The sequence below is a fragment of the Alosa pseudoharengus genome, unplaced genomic scaffold (genome assembly GCF_046254945.1).
Source record: "Alosa pseudoharengus isolate Yale_2024_CS ecotype anadromous, Long Island Sound unplaced genomic scaffold, YU_APseudo_1.1 YU_APseudo_1.1_scf_4, whole genome shotgun sequence".
Classification (NCBI taxonomy): Eukaryota; Metazoa; Chordata; class Actinopteri; order Clupeiformes; family Clupeidae; genus Alosa; species Alosa pseudoharengus.
In genome coordinates this window covers 45,323,076-45,341,948 of record NW_027468774.1, presented here as the reverse complement: position 1 = coordinate 45,341,948, position 18,873 = coordinate 45,323,076, and the positions used below count along the sequence as shown (strand labels likewise).

The window sequence follows — 18,873 nt, the reverse complement described above, 5'->3', positions numbered from 1 at the left end:
TGTCAATTCGTTTTGCAATTTAATATTTAAAGTGCAATGTAGGATTGCATTTTTAAAACATATTTGGCAAAACTGTCAATGCCAGCTTGAAAAGATTTTGGATTATTTTGGGCAAAACGTTTTGCCATCGTTTTGAGGCATTTTATTCAAATGGAAAAGAAATAGCGCCCCCCGTGATTGCATTGCACTTTGGTCACGCTCTTTGTGTTGCAAAATTCAAATGGCCATTCAATCTGCCAAACGCATTGAAATCTGTCAAGTCTCTCGTCAAGGCGGGAACTAGGCTACGTCACTTCCGTGTTTACGTCTTACCCAGTTAGTGCTTGCAGAAGTTTGCAGCTGCACTAAGGTCTCTGGCTGATTATGTACAACACCACCGTGTCAACGAGTCTGACTCAACGGACAGATTACTGAAAATGGACGACAGAGTGGGCTATCTAGCCCTACTTGTCCGATTTGATGTCAACCTGGTCCGTTCAAAGATTTCTGAGGCCTTACAGCTAATGGGCGCTAGACGGTGGGGAGACCTTCTGTGGATACCACTGGAGGGAATAGAACAGGGATGGGCAAACTACGGCCCGCGGGCCGGATCCGGCCCGCCAAGCACTTTCATCCGGCCCGCCGAGCATTTCATTTAGGCTAGTTATCAGGCTGCTCGCTATTTTTTTCCTGCGATAGACGTTGGTTAGCTTTACTGCAAACTGCTTTTCACTCTCCTTAGATAACGTTTACAATGTCAATGTCAAAACATCATGTTAAATAGAGATAACATCATGTTAAACTAAGTTAACTCTTAGTTATCTCCTTTGCAGCAGATCTAACGTGAACATATGCAATCCATTTAATTGGGAACGCGTCTGCACTCACGAGAGGGAGAGAGAGCCGCAAGTTCCAGCTGGCTTGTGATTGTTGATAATTGATATCTCCTCCTTATAAGAAAGTTTTAAAAGGAAATCATGAAGGCAACAGTAGTTCCCACTACTGACCATTTAAAAACTGTGAGAGGGCCCAGCCGTAGGTACAGCACTAGCCATAGTGGAGCAGGCAGAAGATCATTGAGAAATAAACGTGAATTAAAGCGACTGTCTTAAAGCGATAGTGTTGTTAAACAGCATAAAATTAGCAGTATTTTTAAAACAAATTAGCAGTATTTTAAAACAAATACTTTTCATACTAAATTATAGGCTATAAAAAATGTATTTTTTTAGGCGTGTGTCGTGGGGGGGGGGGGGGGGGTTGTGTGGCCCGCCGGCCAATTTTCAAAACCCAATGTGGCCCTTGAGCCAAAAAGTTTGCCCACCCCTGGAATAGAAGGTTACCTCTCCTATTAGGGAGATCGCGGAGCTCTTTGGAGTTCACAGGACAAGTAGGGCTAGATCGCCCACTCTGTCGTCCATTGTCGTTAGTTAGGCTAAAACTCACAGCCTTTCCTTGCCCTGCTCTCTCTCTGTCTCTCTCTCACACACACACACACACACACACAACGGAGACTCCCCTCCGTGGTCTGGCTAGCCTCATAAGCAAACCGGGGGGTGCGGTCGCTCCGGGCCCACGTTTGGCCAAATCTATCTCGCTGAATTGTTGTATACGATGCTTATTTGTAGGCTACTAATTGCTGGGGGGAGGGGATGCTACTAAAGATGCCGCTGGTTGGCAAAGTTATCAGCAGCAACATAAGAGCCTTAATAATGTAAGAACACAGCTGGGTCTCGCGGACACTAGGCCTACTCGCGGTCACGGTTAACATTATTCATCAACTGTGACATGATATGTTTGCGCCGCCAACACCCCCCCCCCCCCCCCCCAAAAAAAATGTGCCCCCTTGAAAATCGCAAATGCCCCCTCTGTTACTGTACTCTACAGCCGGGTCTGTCGGCCAAAGACTGCAAACTCCTCCATTGCAAACGCTAACTGGTTAAGAACAGCCCGTAGACGGGCTCTGGTAAGAAGACGTTAACACGGAAGTGACGTAGCCTAGTTCCCGCCTTGACGAGTGACTTGACAGATTGCAATGCGTTTGGCAGATTGAATGGCCATTTGAATTTTGCAACACAAAGAGCGTGACCAAAGTGCAATGCAATCACGGGGGGCGCTATTTCTTTTCCATTTGAATAAAATGCTTCAAAACGATGGCAAAACGTTTTGCCCAAAATAATCCAAAATCTTTTCAAGCTGGCATTGACAGTTTTGCCAAATATGTTTTTAAAATGCAATCCTACATTGCACTTTAAATATTAAATTGCAAAACGAATTGACAGTTAAATGATGAAACTGAATATTGAAAATTGAAATGCAAAATGAATTGCCATTTGAATTTTGAGACTGAAGTACCATGGCAAAATGGAATGCAATTCAATCCATGTTTATTCTATTTTTTAACCAAAATTATTGGAATTGATTTTAGGATTTCATTGTCACTTTGCAGATTAAAATACAATTTGTTGGATATTATTGCAAATTGCAATATTAAATTGCATAATGAATTGTCAATTGCATAATGTAATGTCTTTTTGAATTGCATATTGCAGATTGCATTCTCATTTGAAAAAAGCTACTCATATGCTTCCATAAGGTTATTTGCAAGCAAGCATAGGCTAACGGTTAACGTTTCCTAACTTTAGCTGATACACCAAACAACGAATAGAGGCTAACAAACCTAACGATACTAATCTTACAATTTTGCAAAATTATGGGGGAGAGAAAATGGAAATATGATGTAGCCTAATATAGGCTAGTACAATGTAATTGTAATCATTACAACCGATTGACGTCTTACCTTGAAATGTCCCTCCAAGCTGGATGGAAGCTGGGTTGATATCTTTTTACTAATTCGTCAAATGACACGCCGTAACAGGCTGTCATTGATCCACAATGGGCGTGAAAAGACACGCTAAAAGACTGAAAGGCGTTACATGACACGCTAAATTGCTTTAAAAGTGGCGTGCTATTTTACGCCATCTCGTGAGATCACGAACAACTCCTCTCATTCAGGTCTTGCTTTAAAGCAGAGATTTCACAGAAGTCATCTATTTTTCAACTTGCCAAAATGCTGGTGGTAGATTATGACAGTGTAACATCCACATTCGGGGAAGTGTGTACTCATGTTGTTTCTGACAATGCCTGTGACTGTGGCAACAGCTAAGCGATCTTTTTCCAAACTCAAATTTATTAAGACCTATACCTAAGGACAGGGTTTCCGTTGTCCGGTAATTACCGGACATTGGCCGAAAAAAAATGAAATGTCCGAAAAAATTAAATCTCTCCGGTCAAATTGTCCGATTGAAATTGGCTAATAATCCCGTCCCCTAACGCAATCTGAATTTGAGAATAAACCATAATACGTAAGCCTATATTATGCGTCCTCTGGCTATGTTTTTAAATGAACAGGCTCTACCGTTTGAAAAGTAAGCTATTAAACAACACGCATAGCCTAGGCTATGCTGCATTTCAAAGCACACGCTTAAAACGTCCATGTTAAACAACGAACAGTGAGGCGGTTCAAACATGGCCAGGCCCAGGCAGACTAGCCTTAAAAGTTTTTTCAGAGGCCAGACGCGATGGATGATGATAAATTGGTAACGTCTAAAGCCTCAGATGTCCGGTCAACTCCAACACCACCAGATAAAAAGCAGAAGTGTCGGGCGTAGCCTATCTCCCAGTCAGCAAAAGAATGTCTGCAAGACGTCTTGGAGATGTGTTCTAAAGGTCTGCTGGACAGCTGTAAGACGTATTCTAGAGAGCGTTTGCTCATCTGGCAGACGTATCTGAGACGTCTTGTTAAGATCTTCAAACAGCGTTTAGCAGCCGTATTCCAGATGCTCATGAATACGTCATAATAGGACATCCATCTTCCTAACGTCTTACAAAGATCTTATAACGGTATTAAATATGCCGTTTTTACGTCTCGCAGACATCATTTTTATTCCTTTACCCGCTGTATATAAGATGTTATACTAATTTCGTCTTGCATAATCTTTGGCGACATTCAGCCGCCTAATTTAGCCTAACCTAATTATCTTTAAGCTACTATAAAGAAATACGACAAATGGGAGCTATTTAACATATAAAATATTTATTAAATATTAGAGGGATTTGCGCCCAGGCGCCAATCTCAAAAAACCCTGCAGGTGCTTCTCTGCCTCCGCATCCGTTGATTGGAGCATCGGATTTCTCACAGCTGCGCCTGGACAAGAGAGAGAAACAGAATCGGTGTGAGAACAAACAATTTCGTCATTTCCACAACTGGACAAAGTTAGTTAAGGAGCAACCTTTTACAATCTATGGGAGCAACACAGCAACAGTGTCTGGTGGACGAGAGCTTGGGTAAGTTAAGTTAAAATAGGCTACTCTTATTTTAGGGTAAGTGTAAGCTAGTGTTACTTGCCTTTGGATCAAATTGTGTGATGAGTGTAAATGTACAGGCCTCATTTATGTATTTAATAATTATTTGAAAGACAGCTGCCGTTTAGGCTACAATCGCCCACGTGGCCGTGTACTTGCCTGCATGTGCACTTTACTGTATGTTTAACTCAGCGATTTACTGTAAACTGATTATTTTGTGTGTGTTAGACCAACTGCAATGCTTGATTAATTGATATTCCCACTTGTTTCTTGATACTTGCTTATTGTTTTGTAAATTGGTTTGGCGTGTTTCCTAAATAACATAATCTTAAATTAGCACAGCCTACATTTCGCAACTAGGCCTACCTAGCACAATGTGAATTCTCATAATTTTTTTTCGTTTACATGTTCAAATATTGGTTCTTGTTCTACTATTTGAGCTCTCCACATAAGATGGGCTTGAATATTTTAATATATATTTTCATAAGAGTGAAATGGTATGTGGGCTAGCTATAGGCATTGGAAATCTGTGTGAAAGTAGCTCAGTGTATGGGCAGTGAGTGTACAAAGTGCCAATTGTTGTAGCTACCCTAGATAAATAAATATAGTCAAAAGATGCATTCAGACACACAGGAACACCGTTCTGTGGACTCTGAGGACTTAACACACTTTAGTTGCCTAATATTATATGAACATAAAGTATTGAAATAGACAGAATAATTTCGAATATCTAATGTAATGTCTCCTTTAATTATCAAGTGTAATTTCTTAATTATTCAAGTCTACTCAGTCTTACCATCTTTTTGTTGTCAGGGTTTTGGAGGTTGTCCTCAAGCCTGTCAAGGTCCTCCATCGTCTGAAGGGGAAGTGAAAAGGAGTCTCTCTCCACCATGTTTGTGAGATGGCGTATTTGGAGGTCCATCTCTCAGGACCGCTTGTAGAAGCACCCTTTCAAAGGCTGCATGAACAAGATGTGAGTATTAAAACACAGATTCATGGTTAAGAACAACAGTACATTCTAGTTAATAATATTGTAAATATATTGTTAATAATAAATATTATAGATGACTTAAAGTTTGTGATTGTCAAGCAATCAAATTGCACTGCTCCCAGACTGAATGACGAATGGCAATAACAGCAAACACTTACGTGTACAAGGCATGTTCATGCTACGCCGCCACCCCTGCTGTGTATTTTCACATGCTGAAAGAACACAACAAAAGGGCCAGTTTACATATTTTTAGAATGTGTATTGGGTGGTCTGATCTCAAATGGTTGGCCGAGACACATTGGCACAATCGCATGTATCCAAGGCAGAAACATTGCTGACCATTTGTTTTTATGTTCTAGTTTTTGAGTCGTTTTACTGGTGCAGGCTTACCATTGTTAGTTGACGGCTGTTCCCATTCGCCAGGCTGAGGAAACTCTTGAAAAATGTAATGCAGAAAAAACGTTAACATCAATTTTGCTGTGCTGATCTACTAAGTTATCCTGATGAAAATGACCTATTTTTTAATGATATTTCAATAATGTACTGCTCAAAAAAAGGAGGGTTGCCGGTTCGAACTCCGACCAGTAGGCACGGCTGAAGTGGCCTTGAGCAAGGCACCTAACCCCTCACTGCTCCCCGAGCGCCGCTGTTGTTGCAGGCAGCTCACTGCGCCGGGATTAGTGTGTGCTTCATCTCACTGTGTACTGAGTGTGTTTCACTAATTCACGGATTGGGATAAATGCAAAGACCAAATTGAGTATATATACTTACTATACAGGCTGGTTGTCTGGATTCTCCTCTGGAGTGGAGGTCTTGATATGTTGCTGTGAAGAGCAAAAGGGAGGTAAATGTCTTTTTACAATATGACAACTCTAACTACCACCACTACCATTAATCTTTGTAACCCCCTCACTTAGCATAATTGATATACTTTAACAATGCAGTGTTTCTATTCCAGTTCCTATGTGGTTTGTTTCTCTTATAACTTACGCATGCTTTGATGTGGAAGTGACAAGTTGGGACGGTCAGGGGGTGTGACATCTAATGCTGTTACACAGAAAATTAGTTAAAAAAAAGTTAAACATTTGTTTTCTTTTAGTCAGAAGATGGATATTTACATTTATCACCCGGAGAGAAGAAATACTCTTTTTGAAGTAGATCTGATAAAAAAAAAAAAAGTTTAATCACCGTTCCATATCAATGCTTATGAATGGTAACCATAACAATCATAGTAGGACAACAGTTAAGCCTGTAAGCAGGCTTTCACAACAATGGAATCAACTGTAAACAAGCTAACTGTCCGTGCTATCACTGTTAGGGCTAAAGAAAGTTGTACAACAAACTTTTTTTTAAATGGAACCGCTTGTTTCCTTTCTGTAGAACAGGACACCTCGGCGGTCGTTATCCCTTACATGTTGCGTGAGAACTACACAAAAAACTTGATTCAGTTACATATGAACTTACCTTGGGTATTGGTCTGCCACTCCTCCTGTGTGTTATGACCGTATGTGGCTGGTGGATTAGTTATGGAAGGAAAGACATACAATATCAATATAAGTCACACATTTTAAATTGCAGAGATATTAACGGAGATACCGAGCGGGAATGTCCTAAGATGCCTGTTGTCCTATCAGAAATTATTGAGTAATATGAGGAAAGCTAACTGTTGTATAATTTATTGTCTACAATACAGTGTTTCTGTTCCAGTTCCATTTAATCTATTCCATCTTATGACTTACGCATGCTTCGATTTGGGAAGTGGCCGGTTGGGATGTTCTGGGGGTCTTGCATCCAATGCTGTAATACAGAAAGTGAGATGTTTTCCCTTCATCCAGAACACAATAAGTTTCCGAGTTACACCCAAACAGTACATGTATTCAATGCATGTATTCGATTGGAAACTGTGTTACCATCAGGACAGTGCCAGTAAGGGATGTTTGACAAGACTCGCCTTCTTTTACTCCAATAAGATGCCATTTTTGTGTGTATTGGCCACTATTGAATAAGAAATTAGGCTGATACCTTTACTGTGAGCTTGAAATGGTCTTCAGTGTCCCATATACATGCAAATGGAAGGAAAAAAAACAAACACAAAATTAGTTTCAATGGCATAGTGTGGCAACGATTGACAATTACATTTAATTTGACACAGTGAAATTAGGATGAATTTAAGTGTTAACATTAAATAACGTGTTGTGTAATATATTAAAATGGTATTGCCCTAGTCCCTCCACGTCGAAAAAAGCCTATGCATTCTTATAAGGCCTATGCCAACAAAGTAATCAATGAACTGTGCTCAGGTTGGTTAAAAGCCAGAGGCTGCCTGTAATTCACTTCCGGTTTAATGCCTTTAAAACGGAGGGAGGGCGACACAGTGACAGTGCTGCTCAGTTGCTGCGCCGCGGCCAGCAGGTGGATGCTGTTGGTGGTCGATGGATTTTCACGTGGCATAGCAAGGTTAGCAGAATTGTTTCCTAAGCGTAATGTAAAAAAATTAGTTGCAGTATTGGGTACAATATTATGTAGAATGGACCGACATGTCCACCGGTCGATTTCCCGTAGTAAATCGACCCTTTTAATGACTTAAATTTATTTTAGTATAGATGAGTTTAAGCACAACATTTACGTTATTCATGACATTTATCTACATGTCGTGTTATTGGATAACGTTAACGACAGGTGAAGTTGTTGACATTATCAATGGAGATCAAAGGCGCTCGCGTTCTAAAGGTTAACGTCACTGTTGCCGTTGGCTAATAACGTTAGCATGCTAGCGTTAACGTTAGCACACTAAAGTGACTTTAACTTTGTAGTCACTATCATTACACTTACCTTTTCAACAGCTCAAGGGGGGGAAAATTGGTTTAAACTATCTAACGCTATCTAATATTATCTTAATTAATCTAAAACGCTATCTATATATCTATCTATATACAACAAAGATTCTCTCTTGCCGTTATCACCACCAACGTCTGCGCAGATTGTTGGTAGTTGGGGCTGGTTGGCAAGCACGCGACTTTTAGATGTGCAGTATTCTGTTAAAAAATCTGATAAGTGAAGTGCTCGCATGGCACTGAACTCTTCAATTTATTCCCCCATCATTTCGCTGAATTGTAACGGGCTACACCTCTGCCTTTGCTAACTTAGTGGGTTAGGTTGACCTAGCACCTAAGCAATGGAAGGCAATACCATCAAATGCATTACAACCATTTGTTCAGTAAATATTTATCTTCGTCCAGAGGTGAGGAAAATGACTTGCCTTTTTCATGCATCTCCTTTGTCCATCTCCTGTGTTCGGGGAATGTCATTTGAAATCACTCTTCAGGTCGTGATGTGATTAGAAAATGCATAAATTAACCTTCATAGTTATTTTCAATTGACTCGTTCAGTTCATATTTTTTAAATGAAGAAAGACAGTGAGTGCTTCTGGTTTCTCTCTTCAAATAAACTAGGGCTGCAGCTCAGTCTTTTTGGAATCTATTATTCTAGTGATTATTTCTTCGAGTAACAAAATATTTAATGTATTTAATTGGTAAAATATATTTTGCTTTAAGTGCAAATTGATTAATATGCACAATAAATGTTAAGCTGTAAACTAGCCCTAGTCACTAAAAAGTAACTTTATTTATTTTATGTAGATTTGTGCATCTGCAGCATCTACCTTTCCTACCAAATAACCTAATGTACAAAAAAACTGCTGTTTTCACAGTGCAGTTATTCTACAATACAGTGCAGTACTTAAGTATTTTCATGTTTAAAATACAGAATTTTATTATTTTGAGTTACTCGAGTAATCAATTCAGCCCTAACTTAAACCTTTAACAAGTCCTTTAATAATCAGCTTTCCATCACTACCATCTCCAGTTGTTGTGGATATTGTGTTACCTATTTCAATCACAACTAAAACAATAATCATGTGTTACCAAGCTGGACCTAAATTGATTCCGAGTCTGAACTATCTGAGCTAGATGAAGTTATTATGTTAGGAATGTGTTAAGTTCAATTCACGGTTAATAGAAAATGAAATTGGTTCATGCATAACACTGCTTTTGAAATTGTATCCTTAAAATTATTATCTTTTATGATTCCTTTTAGGAGTATTTGTGATGCACACCACACTACTCTGTGAAGTGCTCCTGACCTTCAGGAGGAACAAGGATCAACTGGAGGTCAACCTGGGAAGAGGATACTTGAAGCTGTTGCTGCCACTGAATAGCGCAACCCTGTTGTAAGAATTTTGCTTTCAAACTCATCTTTCATATACCTTGTTCACTTTCAGCAGCTTAAACACGTTTTAGATTAAAACTTTTTATTCCACTGCTTGGCTGGATTTCCCATTGTCCTACGTAATTCAGAATGACCATTAAAATTGTTATTTGAACACGTATGAGGTAGATCCAATTTTTTTTTTTTTGAACCGATCACACTTGTATATTAATCACTGGGGGGGGGGGGGGGTATACCATGTCTCATTTTTTTTTTTTAGTGGTTAGGATGGCCAAATGTATATTTACTTTCCATTATTTTTTATTTATGCTCCATACAGAAAGGACTCGAGCTAGAAGTCAAGTGTGCCGATCTTGGCAGACCTGTGCCACTGTGAGGTGTTGAGTGCGTCTTGGGAGAGCTGACATCTCTTCACAGCAAGAACATTGATTGGTGCAGAGCTGAAGCATCACACATAAAGGAGCACACAATCACCTTTAGATGTTTACCTCTGGTCACTCCATAGACTTCTGAAAATAACATGGGGACACTGGTCCTGGTGTTAAGATGTTATGTAAACTCCCATGATTTCATTTCGTCTTTGGAAATGTAGTCGCCGACTGCAATTGCTTGAAAATCGCATGGTGTAAGCTCACCATAAGGCTTTTAAGGATAAATCATGAAAAAATATTTTCGAAAGTGCTCTGTAGAAGGGCCCCAAGATGCATACTTGGAATACTAATTTTCTGTTATGCCCATCAGACAATGAATCTTAAATGTGGTAGTGCTCTATCCACCCTTTCATGTAGGTACCTAGATGGTGTAGTGCCAGTCCTATTTGTGTTCTCTACATGAGTGGCAATCCTCAGAAACATTATATGTGAGTTTGTGTTGCCTGGACAAACCTGACAAGCCTTAACCAGCCCTAAAAAGAGCTGTGTGTGGTAATCATCCAGGCTTAGAAAACACTGGCTAGAGCAGTGATCCTCACAATTTTTTTCACGAGCCACTTTGGCAGTGCAAAATCAAAAGGAGAGACACTTTTACGACAACATACTAAGTCACCTTTGCAAATGTGCATTTCTACATGTAAATTGGACATCCCACAAAAAAGAAATAACACAGCCAATACATTTTCATTTAAGACCAGATTTACTTTAATACTGGGATGAGCGGAAGCTGGCATGCATGTCCTTGACTTTCTTCATGCTGTATTTTTAGTATTAGTAGTAGCATGTTTGACAATGCCCTCTTTAGGAGGCACCATTAAGGCTTAATAACTTCCTTTCACCTTCATTACTGTATTTGGGTGAAGGGGGAAGTATAATTTAGATGTTTGTGTTTTTGTAGTGCAGTATTCTATGTTTATTAATCACATTTCAAAAAATGTATTGACTGTTACCACATGCAGTGGGTCCCATTTAGAAGTGGCCACTTCATTCGTGCTTTCCGTGAGTCATGCACCTGTGTGAAATTATTACAACTTATCGCCACAAGGTGGCAGTTTAAGTCTGCTGTAGCATTTGTAAACAGGGCAGCGGATTGCATTCAAAGGCGTTGCAGTGGCAGTGAGATACTGTAAGCAGAACGAAACTTAAGATCACCTTGTTGAAGTCATACAGTAGACTAGGCTAAATCAGAGCCTACTTTTGTTTTTATCAAGCTGGGGCCAGAGGTGATGGCCTTTGGCGAACAGTTTAGGCCTACTCAAAATGAGTAAAACCAAATTTGCCGAAATCTTGCCAAAGCTACCATGCGAGCCACCAATTATTGCTTGACGACCAACTGTACTGTAGATTGATTTACTGATTGTGTTTGTTAGATACATTGATCATGTATGTACATCTCTCCCCCCCCCTCCCCCATTTACTACTGCTATGAGAATGTTCACATGGCCATGCTGATCAAAATCATTGTCATTTTTAGGGATGCACCGAATCCAGGATTCGGTTTCGGATTCGGCCGAATATTGGATTTTTTGACGGGGTTCGGTTTCTGCCGAACCTTAGAATTTTCCCCCACCAAACCGAACCCTACGCTTACACTATGCGCGCTACGCTGGTCGACGTCATGACGCCGCCGTTGATTATAGGAAGGTGTTTACGTAGGTGGCCCGTTCGAATGCAGTAGCTCAGGCTGTGTGAGTGAGAAAGTGAAAATGGAACTCGTGAGCAGAAAAAGTGTTGTTTGGCAGTACTTTCAGTCCAAAGAAGGTGATTCTAGTCGAGCTACATGTTCAATTTGCAATGCCGATTTGTCTCGTGGTGGTAAGGACCCTAAACAGTACACAACATCGCCGCTGTTAAAACATTTGCGTATGTGAAAGACTTTTCAGTACTGCTGGGGACATTCGTTCCCACACTCGCAACCGGCTGTCACCTCTTAATGCCGAGCGTCTTGTTTTCCTGAAAGGGAACGTTCATTTCATGTAAGAGGTTGAGGTTAGCCTACAGGTTAAGGTTATAGGTGTGTGATTAGGCCTACAATTTTGTGTTATATTTGGCTACTGTTAATCGTAGTTTAGCTGTTCCAACCAAAACAACAGCAGTTTTTTGAGTAATTGTTCAATAGCCAACCATTAGTCACCAAACATTTTGATTTAAAAAAAAAACGTTTATTTGCATTGTTGCACTTTGGTGAAAACTGAAAGATTTTGGTTTGTAGCCTACTTGGTTGCACTTTGGTTTGTACTTTGTACTTTATGGGATTAAGACTCATATTTTGTATAGGCTATTGGTTGGATCTTGAGATGGCCTAATTGTCAAAATAGTCATCCTGGCCTAATGTTGCCTTTTTTACAGTTAAAATTAAATTAAATTAAATTAAATATACACTGCTGTGGATTTTATTTACTTCATAAATGTGTTTACTGTGTTAATGGACTGAGGATCAAGTAGGATTCGGTATTCGGTTTCGGATTCGGCAGAATCTTAACCAGTGGATTCAGTATTCGGCCGAACCCCAAAAATCTGGATTCGGTGCATCCCTAGTCATTTTACAAATTCGTAAGAATTTGTCCTGAAACTCCCCAGATTAATGTTGAGCTTGTTTAAATGGTCTGTTTATTTGTCTATTATTTTGTTTTCATAAATGAAACATATTGCTAGTTTTGGAATTACAGGATGTCTCAGTGGGGCAGCCATGGCCTACTGGTTAGCACTTCGGACCTGTAACCGGAGGGTTGTTTGAGCAAGTCACCTAACCCCTTACTGCTCCCCGAGCGCCGCTGTTGCAGGCAGCTCACTGCGCCGGGATGAGTGTGTGCTTCACCTCACTGTGTGTACACTGTGTGCTGTGTCTGTTTCACTAATTCACAGATTGGGATAAATGCAGAGACCAAATTTCCCTCATGGGATCAAAAGAGTATACTTATACTATACCATAAGGTGTCAAGCAGTGTTTAACAAATGTTTGATTAATGTGTAGTAATGTTTTTTTTGTAAAAACTGTAAAATAATAAAATGTGTTTGAGTTATTGGTTTGCTCTGTAAATATTGTCAAAAGCATCTATGAAAAACCATGACCTTTAGGCTACTTGCATACACTTACAAGCAACTATACAAAATGGTAGGAACCTCTAAAACTCTCGAAATTTAGATTGATTGTATGGTGATAATGGCTGTTTTGTAAGAATTAAAATCACTGGATACTTTGCTATAGCCTGCACAATTGAATTTGCCATGTTAAACTGGTATAGCATTCAGGATGTGTGCTTGCTTATATCCATTCAACTTGCTAGGATGTGTTACATCAAATCGTTAGCTATGTGCGAAGTGCTGCTGTGATGTCAAATGACAGCCTTTTGAAGGTAAGATGGTGATCAGCCAGCACATAATATTTCTACACCTAGCAGATGACGTAGGCTATACTGGAATAAAGCGTATTTTAGACATACAGATTTCCAGCCGATGTAGAACTAAAATGCATCTTGACGGGGAAATAGCGCCGACGTTTGTAAGATCAAAATAAGACGTTCTAAATGGAACGTGATCATATTTAAGACATTAAGATCTCCAGGAGATTTAGAACTATTACACACATTGACAGTGAGATGCCGCCGCTGTTTGTAAGATCAAAATAAGACGTTCTAAATGGAACGCGATGTAATTAAGCTGTTCAGATCTTTTCCAGACGTCTTGGAGACGTATGTGTGCTGACTGGGCTGTCGGAATCAGTGACATTGGAAGTGGAGTTGCGGGGGAAGCGGCCGCTCCAAGACACTATTCTCCGTGTACACTGTCACTGGACATGCAAAGTGTTCTTTGCCCAAAGCATACAGTAGGCCTATGCGTTCTCTGTCTATGATCTAGGGCCTCCTCGACGAGGAGATTAGGCTACTGGTCCGCGAATAATTTCTGCCACAATTAAACGGTATCATTGAACCGCGGCCGAAAGAAAAATAAACTAAACATTTCCCAGAATAGGAAACATTTCCTAATTTATTGTTATCAAATAGAGGCATAGCATTAGGGGGTATGGTGTGAGCTCTCATTCTTGTATGTGCGCATCTGTGTAAGTTACTATAAACAGTCACCACTGGAGATAACGTAGCAGCAACAAACAACTTTTTAAAACAACGAACGAATAGTACAGTACGCTGTGTTTGGAAAATAGGGTCCCGCTGGATTTTCATGTAAAAATGGATTTTTTTGCATATTTTGCTAATATAGAGTCTAAGGAACAAGATTTTTTTTGTCTTCAAATTTTCACGATCCATCTTTAGTGTTTTTATCTGTATGTTTTAAAATAAGCAATTATATCTAGTCCGAAAAGTGATTTTCACATTTTCTTCTAATTTTTTGACAATTAATTCCACTTTTTGCACACAAAACCCCCAGATAATGTAGAAAGGTTGTTGGTTCTAAAACAATATCCATAGTTTTCAAACTTTGAGTGTCTGAAAAGTGTAAAAACACCTCTACTCTTGTTGCCTATGTTAAAAAACGATTTTTTAATCTTTGCTTTTCTTGATGCTTTCCTTGACCTGCCATGTCATTCTATTGTCTACCTTAAGATAAATTTGTCTTGTAAATAATCTATAATAGTACAGGCAACACAGTACACCATAGGTGTCATAGGCATGGGTAGTTGAGTAACAGTAGGCAAAATTAACAAACAAAAGAATATAAGGTACAAACAAACAGACAAACCACGGATGGCCCTCTCACAGCCTGAACTAATACAAAAACAAATAACTCAAGGGAAAACATTGCTCAGACACTAAACCATGTGCATTTGCTCTCTTTAAAATCAACGGGTTACCCACAGCCAACAGGCCGGGCGTGCGAGAGAAGCAATGAAGTCTTAGAATTAAGAATAAAGCCATGTTCTTCCAACAACAACAACCACAAACACCCATGCGCCAACAATTTAAAATGACCGGCATTGTTCTCCCAGAGAGGAAGCTACGTATATGATCACCACCCACGGGTGGGCGTGTGCGCCAGCGCTGCAGGTCAGCCTTTCCACATACACACCTGGCTTTAAAGTTCACTGTCCTGGTAGCATACATATCTACTGCCAAGGCCTGAAGGGGACGGGGAGAATATTTACTTCTGCTACATCTCAGAGAACTCATGTGAAACAGACTGTGGGAGGTGGAAGGGGTTTGAATGCTGTACGGCAGTATTATGAGTGGAACATCTTAAGGGGGCCCCTCTTCCCCATACAGCCTCTTATAGTGTGTGCCAATTCCATCAAGACACTGCACAATTTCATACTTGGTAGACACCCATGTATCCTGGATTTTGTGGCGACCGTGGAAATGGTTCTTGCAAAAGAGTTTGCGTACATTATATTTAGCAAACACTTCTTGACCAAAGTCACTTACATACTGTATGTCAGCTATATTGCAAGGGATCACATTGTCCCCGGAGCAACTTGGGGTTAAGTGCCTTGCTCAAGGGCATAACAGTGAAAGCCGGGAATTGAACTGACAACTTTCAGGCTACTGCACCCTAGCCCAGCTCCTTAACCACTACACTACCACTGCCCACTAGAAAAAGACTTGTACCAGGTGGTAATATGTGTACAGTGTCAGGACCGCACATTGCAATCTCCCAGAAGAACTAAATTTATTGAGTTTAAAACATAGTGGGTCGAACCCAGGTGGGTCGAAACGTTGCGTTATGTGTTATGATTGCTGTGTGCGAACAACTACTCTTCTTTCCTTGATAAGCTTTTTTGTCCTGCACCTGGCCTCAGTGAGGTGGGATGTGCATACAACCACTTTGAAGAGGACTACAGTGTTAGGACCACCATGCCTATGATATGCCGCAGCCTCTTCTAAGTGTCTCCTAGCACTAGCATAGACAGAAGTCTGGTACTCTTGATGTTGCACCACCCAATCAGTCGGTGTCCTGTTGAAATGTTCACATTGACCATTCCCCTCTGGATGATAAGTGGTGGTTCTAGTCTTTGTTATGATGACTATGAGGTGTCACACAGGTGCTTTAACAGCTCCCCCTCAAAGCTGCGCCCCTGATCAGAGTGGACTCTCCTTGGCACGCCATACACATAGAACCATCTCTGTTAGAATCATTCCATCCCCTGATCAGAGAGATGGAAGCTCTCTGATCAGGGGTAAGGCCTGGGTAAACTTTGAGAAAACATTTGTGACTACCAGAACATTCTCTTGTCCAGTGCTAGCCCAATCCAAAAGAGTAAAGTCAATGGAGATTATCTACAAAGGCTTAGTGGCTAACATATTTCCCAAGAAGGTTCTGGCTTGGGTTGTCTTGCTTTAGCAACCACACAGTGCTCACTCAGAACGCCACTTTTGCACTTCATGCCACATCTGGGGCCAGTAGCACATCTGTCATATCAAATCTGTGGTCCTGTCCACCCCCAGATGGCCGTGGTTGTTGTGTAGGCTAGTGAGCACTTCGACACCAAACACCTTTAGCAGTAAAAGCTGCAGCACTGGATCCCTGGAACCTGGATTGCTCGGTACAAGGTCCCATCCACAGGAGGAACCTGTATCTGGAACCACTGCTTTATCAATTGCGGACTTCCCTTGGTTCACTCCACTTGTCTTAACGGGTATGTGGTCGTCCCTGTCACCAAAACCACAGGTATCTGGAAATACAGGGATCAGTCCCTTGCAGGACTTTCAGGCCTCTTTTAGTTCGACCAGGGATGGTGTCCACCATACAAGATTCTGTCATCCATACCACCAACCATAGGTGCACTCGAGGCTTGCATGTTGGCTATGGCAAGCGACATGGGGACGTCCAGGCCGTGTTACACAGATGGCAAAGTGTTAGTGGGGCTTGTGGGAAGCCTAGAAAGGGTATCGGCATTGCGATTAGCTGTCCGGGGACGATATTTGATGTTGTAATAAAGAGGGCAAGCTGAGAAACCCAGCAATGTTCCAGAGCGCCCAGTTTCGCTGACTGCAGGTATTGGAAGGGATTGTTGTCATTGTACACGGTGAACATGTTGCCCAGGAGATACCTGCCGTTTTTTTCCGTGATTTCCCACTTGACTGCAAGGAGTTTGAGTTTCATGGCACTATAATTTGACATGTTCCTAAGATAAAGGGACGACTGAAATCGGCATAACCTAGGACTGGCGCTTGAACAAGCCATTATTTTAAGGCTCTGAATCCAGAAAAAGTTCTGAAGGCAAACCTGAACGTGACTTCATTCAATGTTAACTATCCAATATTCAGATGTCTGTAATTTAAATGTATGCAAATGAGTGCATAATTAATGAGATATTGTTAAATTACATCCATAAACATATATTTTCAGAAAACTTGTAATGCAAAAAAATATGGCCTTTACATAAATAATCAACTAGTAAAGTTTCATAAGAATATAAAGGAGTTACATTTTTTACCCTATTCACCCGTTCTATGTTGCCTATGGAGGCCAGTTTTAGGCCGCAAATGCTAATTAGCAGGTTTAAAACTAAAAAATCAGCTAAGTAAATATGATATTCAGAATCAGCACCCAAAAATTAGGCAGAATACCCTCTTTACCAGTGTTTTCTCACATTTGACCCCCAAGTGATAGTAGTCCCAGTCTTAATTATGCATTATATAAATGATGATGTCATCTAAGTGTGAAAATGGATCGTGAAAATTTGAAGACAAAAAAAATCTTGTTCCTTAGACTCTATACTAGCAAAATATGCAAAAAAATCAATTTTTACAAGAAAATCCAGCGGAATTACACAAGACACCGTACTAGAAGCGGACTCTTGCTGTCCATGAAAATATACTGGCTAGATCTTGTTCGGTAGGTTTATGTTAGGCTAATGAACAAAAGCATCTGCTTAATCCAATAACCATAAAATGTGTTGCATCGCACTGCTTCGTGTCGCATGCAGTTAGTCTTTGTGGAGCACGGTGCTCTCGATTGGCCTCATAGTTAGCATTTTGAAATGTAATTGAGGGAGTAGAGATGGTAGAGTGTATTGCTTGGGCATGTGTGCTTCATTTTACATTAACTGGGAAGTACAAATAAAAGCTGTGTGAAATGCTGTCTGCACACAGTTTAATGTGTTTGTTTGTTCACTACTTACCATGTTTGTATGTACGCAAGGTTTTCATATGAATTCCACGCAAGTATTTGTATGTGAAACCAGAAAAGTGGTGGATGGGTAAATGTTTAGTCACTCTACCACAGTCACATGTCAAATGGTTGCTACTTTCTATTCATTTTGTGGATTTGGTGGATAAAAATATGGTTCTCCTTGAAAAAAATGTCTGATCTTATCCACATTTTTAGGTTGTTATCTCCAGTCTTGTCTTTTAAAGGGTAGGTCTAACAATATTTGTAAATGTGAAGTCATGTTTAGGATTTTAAAGTCATCTTTATTATCCTGATTTTTTGTTCAACTTTCTGAGGTTCTGTTTTAAATATTAATCGAATATTGGCCATGAGGAGGTGTAGTAGGGTACAACATAAAACAGTAAATGTAAGAATCAGCAAGGGGACAGGGAACAGGCAAAAAGTCTGTCAAGGAAAATGTATGTAAGGACACTTTACTCGTCGCATGCATCAGAGTGAACATGACTTGATGTGAAATAAAACAGTAGTCATCTTGATTTAACATATACATATATATATATATATATATATATATATATATATATATATATATATATATATATATAGTGTGTGTGTGTATATATATAGTTGTGTTTGTGTGTATCTTTTGTATACATGAACATGAAGCTCTGCCATCAGTCAGTACAATTTGAACAAAGGGAGTGTGATTAGCATATCACATTGTACACTTTTCATATGAATACAGACACATTGAGAAGACAGCTGTGAGTCATTTATGTGTGCAAGCAACCATTCAAGGAATAACACAAGATGGGA

The 18,873-nt window shown here is 40.1% G+C and overlaps 1 long non-coding RNA gene across 1 annotated transcript; it reads left to right on the top strand.

Moving 5' to 3' along the window:
- Positions 1–7,758: 7,758 nt before the first annotated feature.
- LOC143101646 (uncharacterized) lies at positions 7,759–11,830 on the top strand. Its single transcript, XR_012982504.1, has 3 exons — positions 7,759–7,789; positions 9,428–9,560; positions 9,879–11,830. It is a non-coding gene; the product is annotated as an uncharacterized LOC143101646 (long non-coding RNA).
- The last annotated feature ends 7,043 nt before the right edge of the window (positions 11,831–18,873 follow it).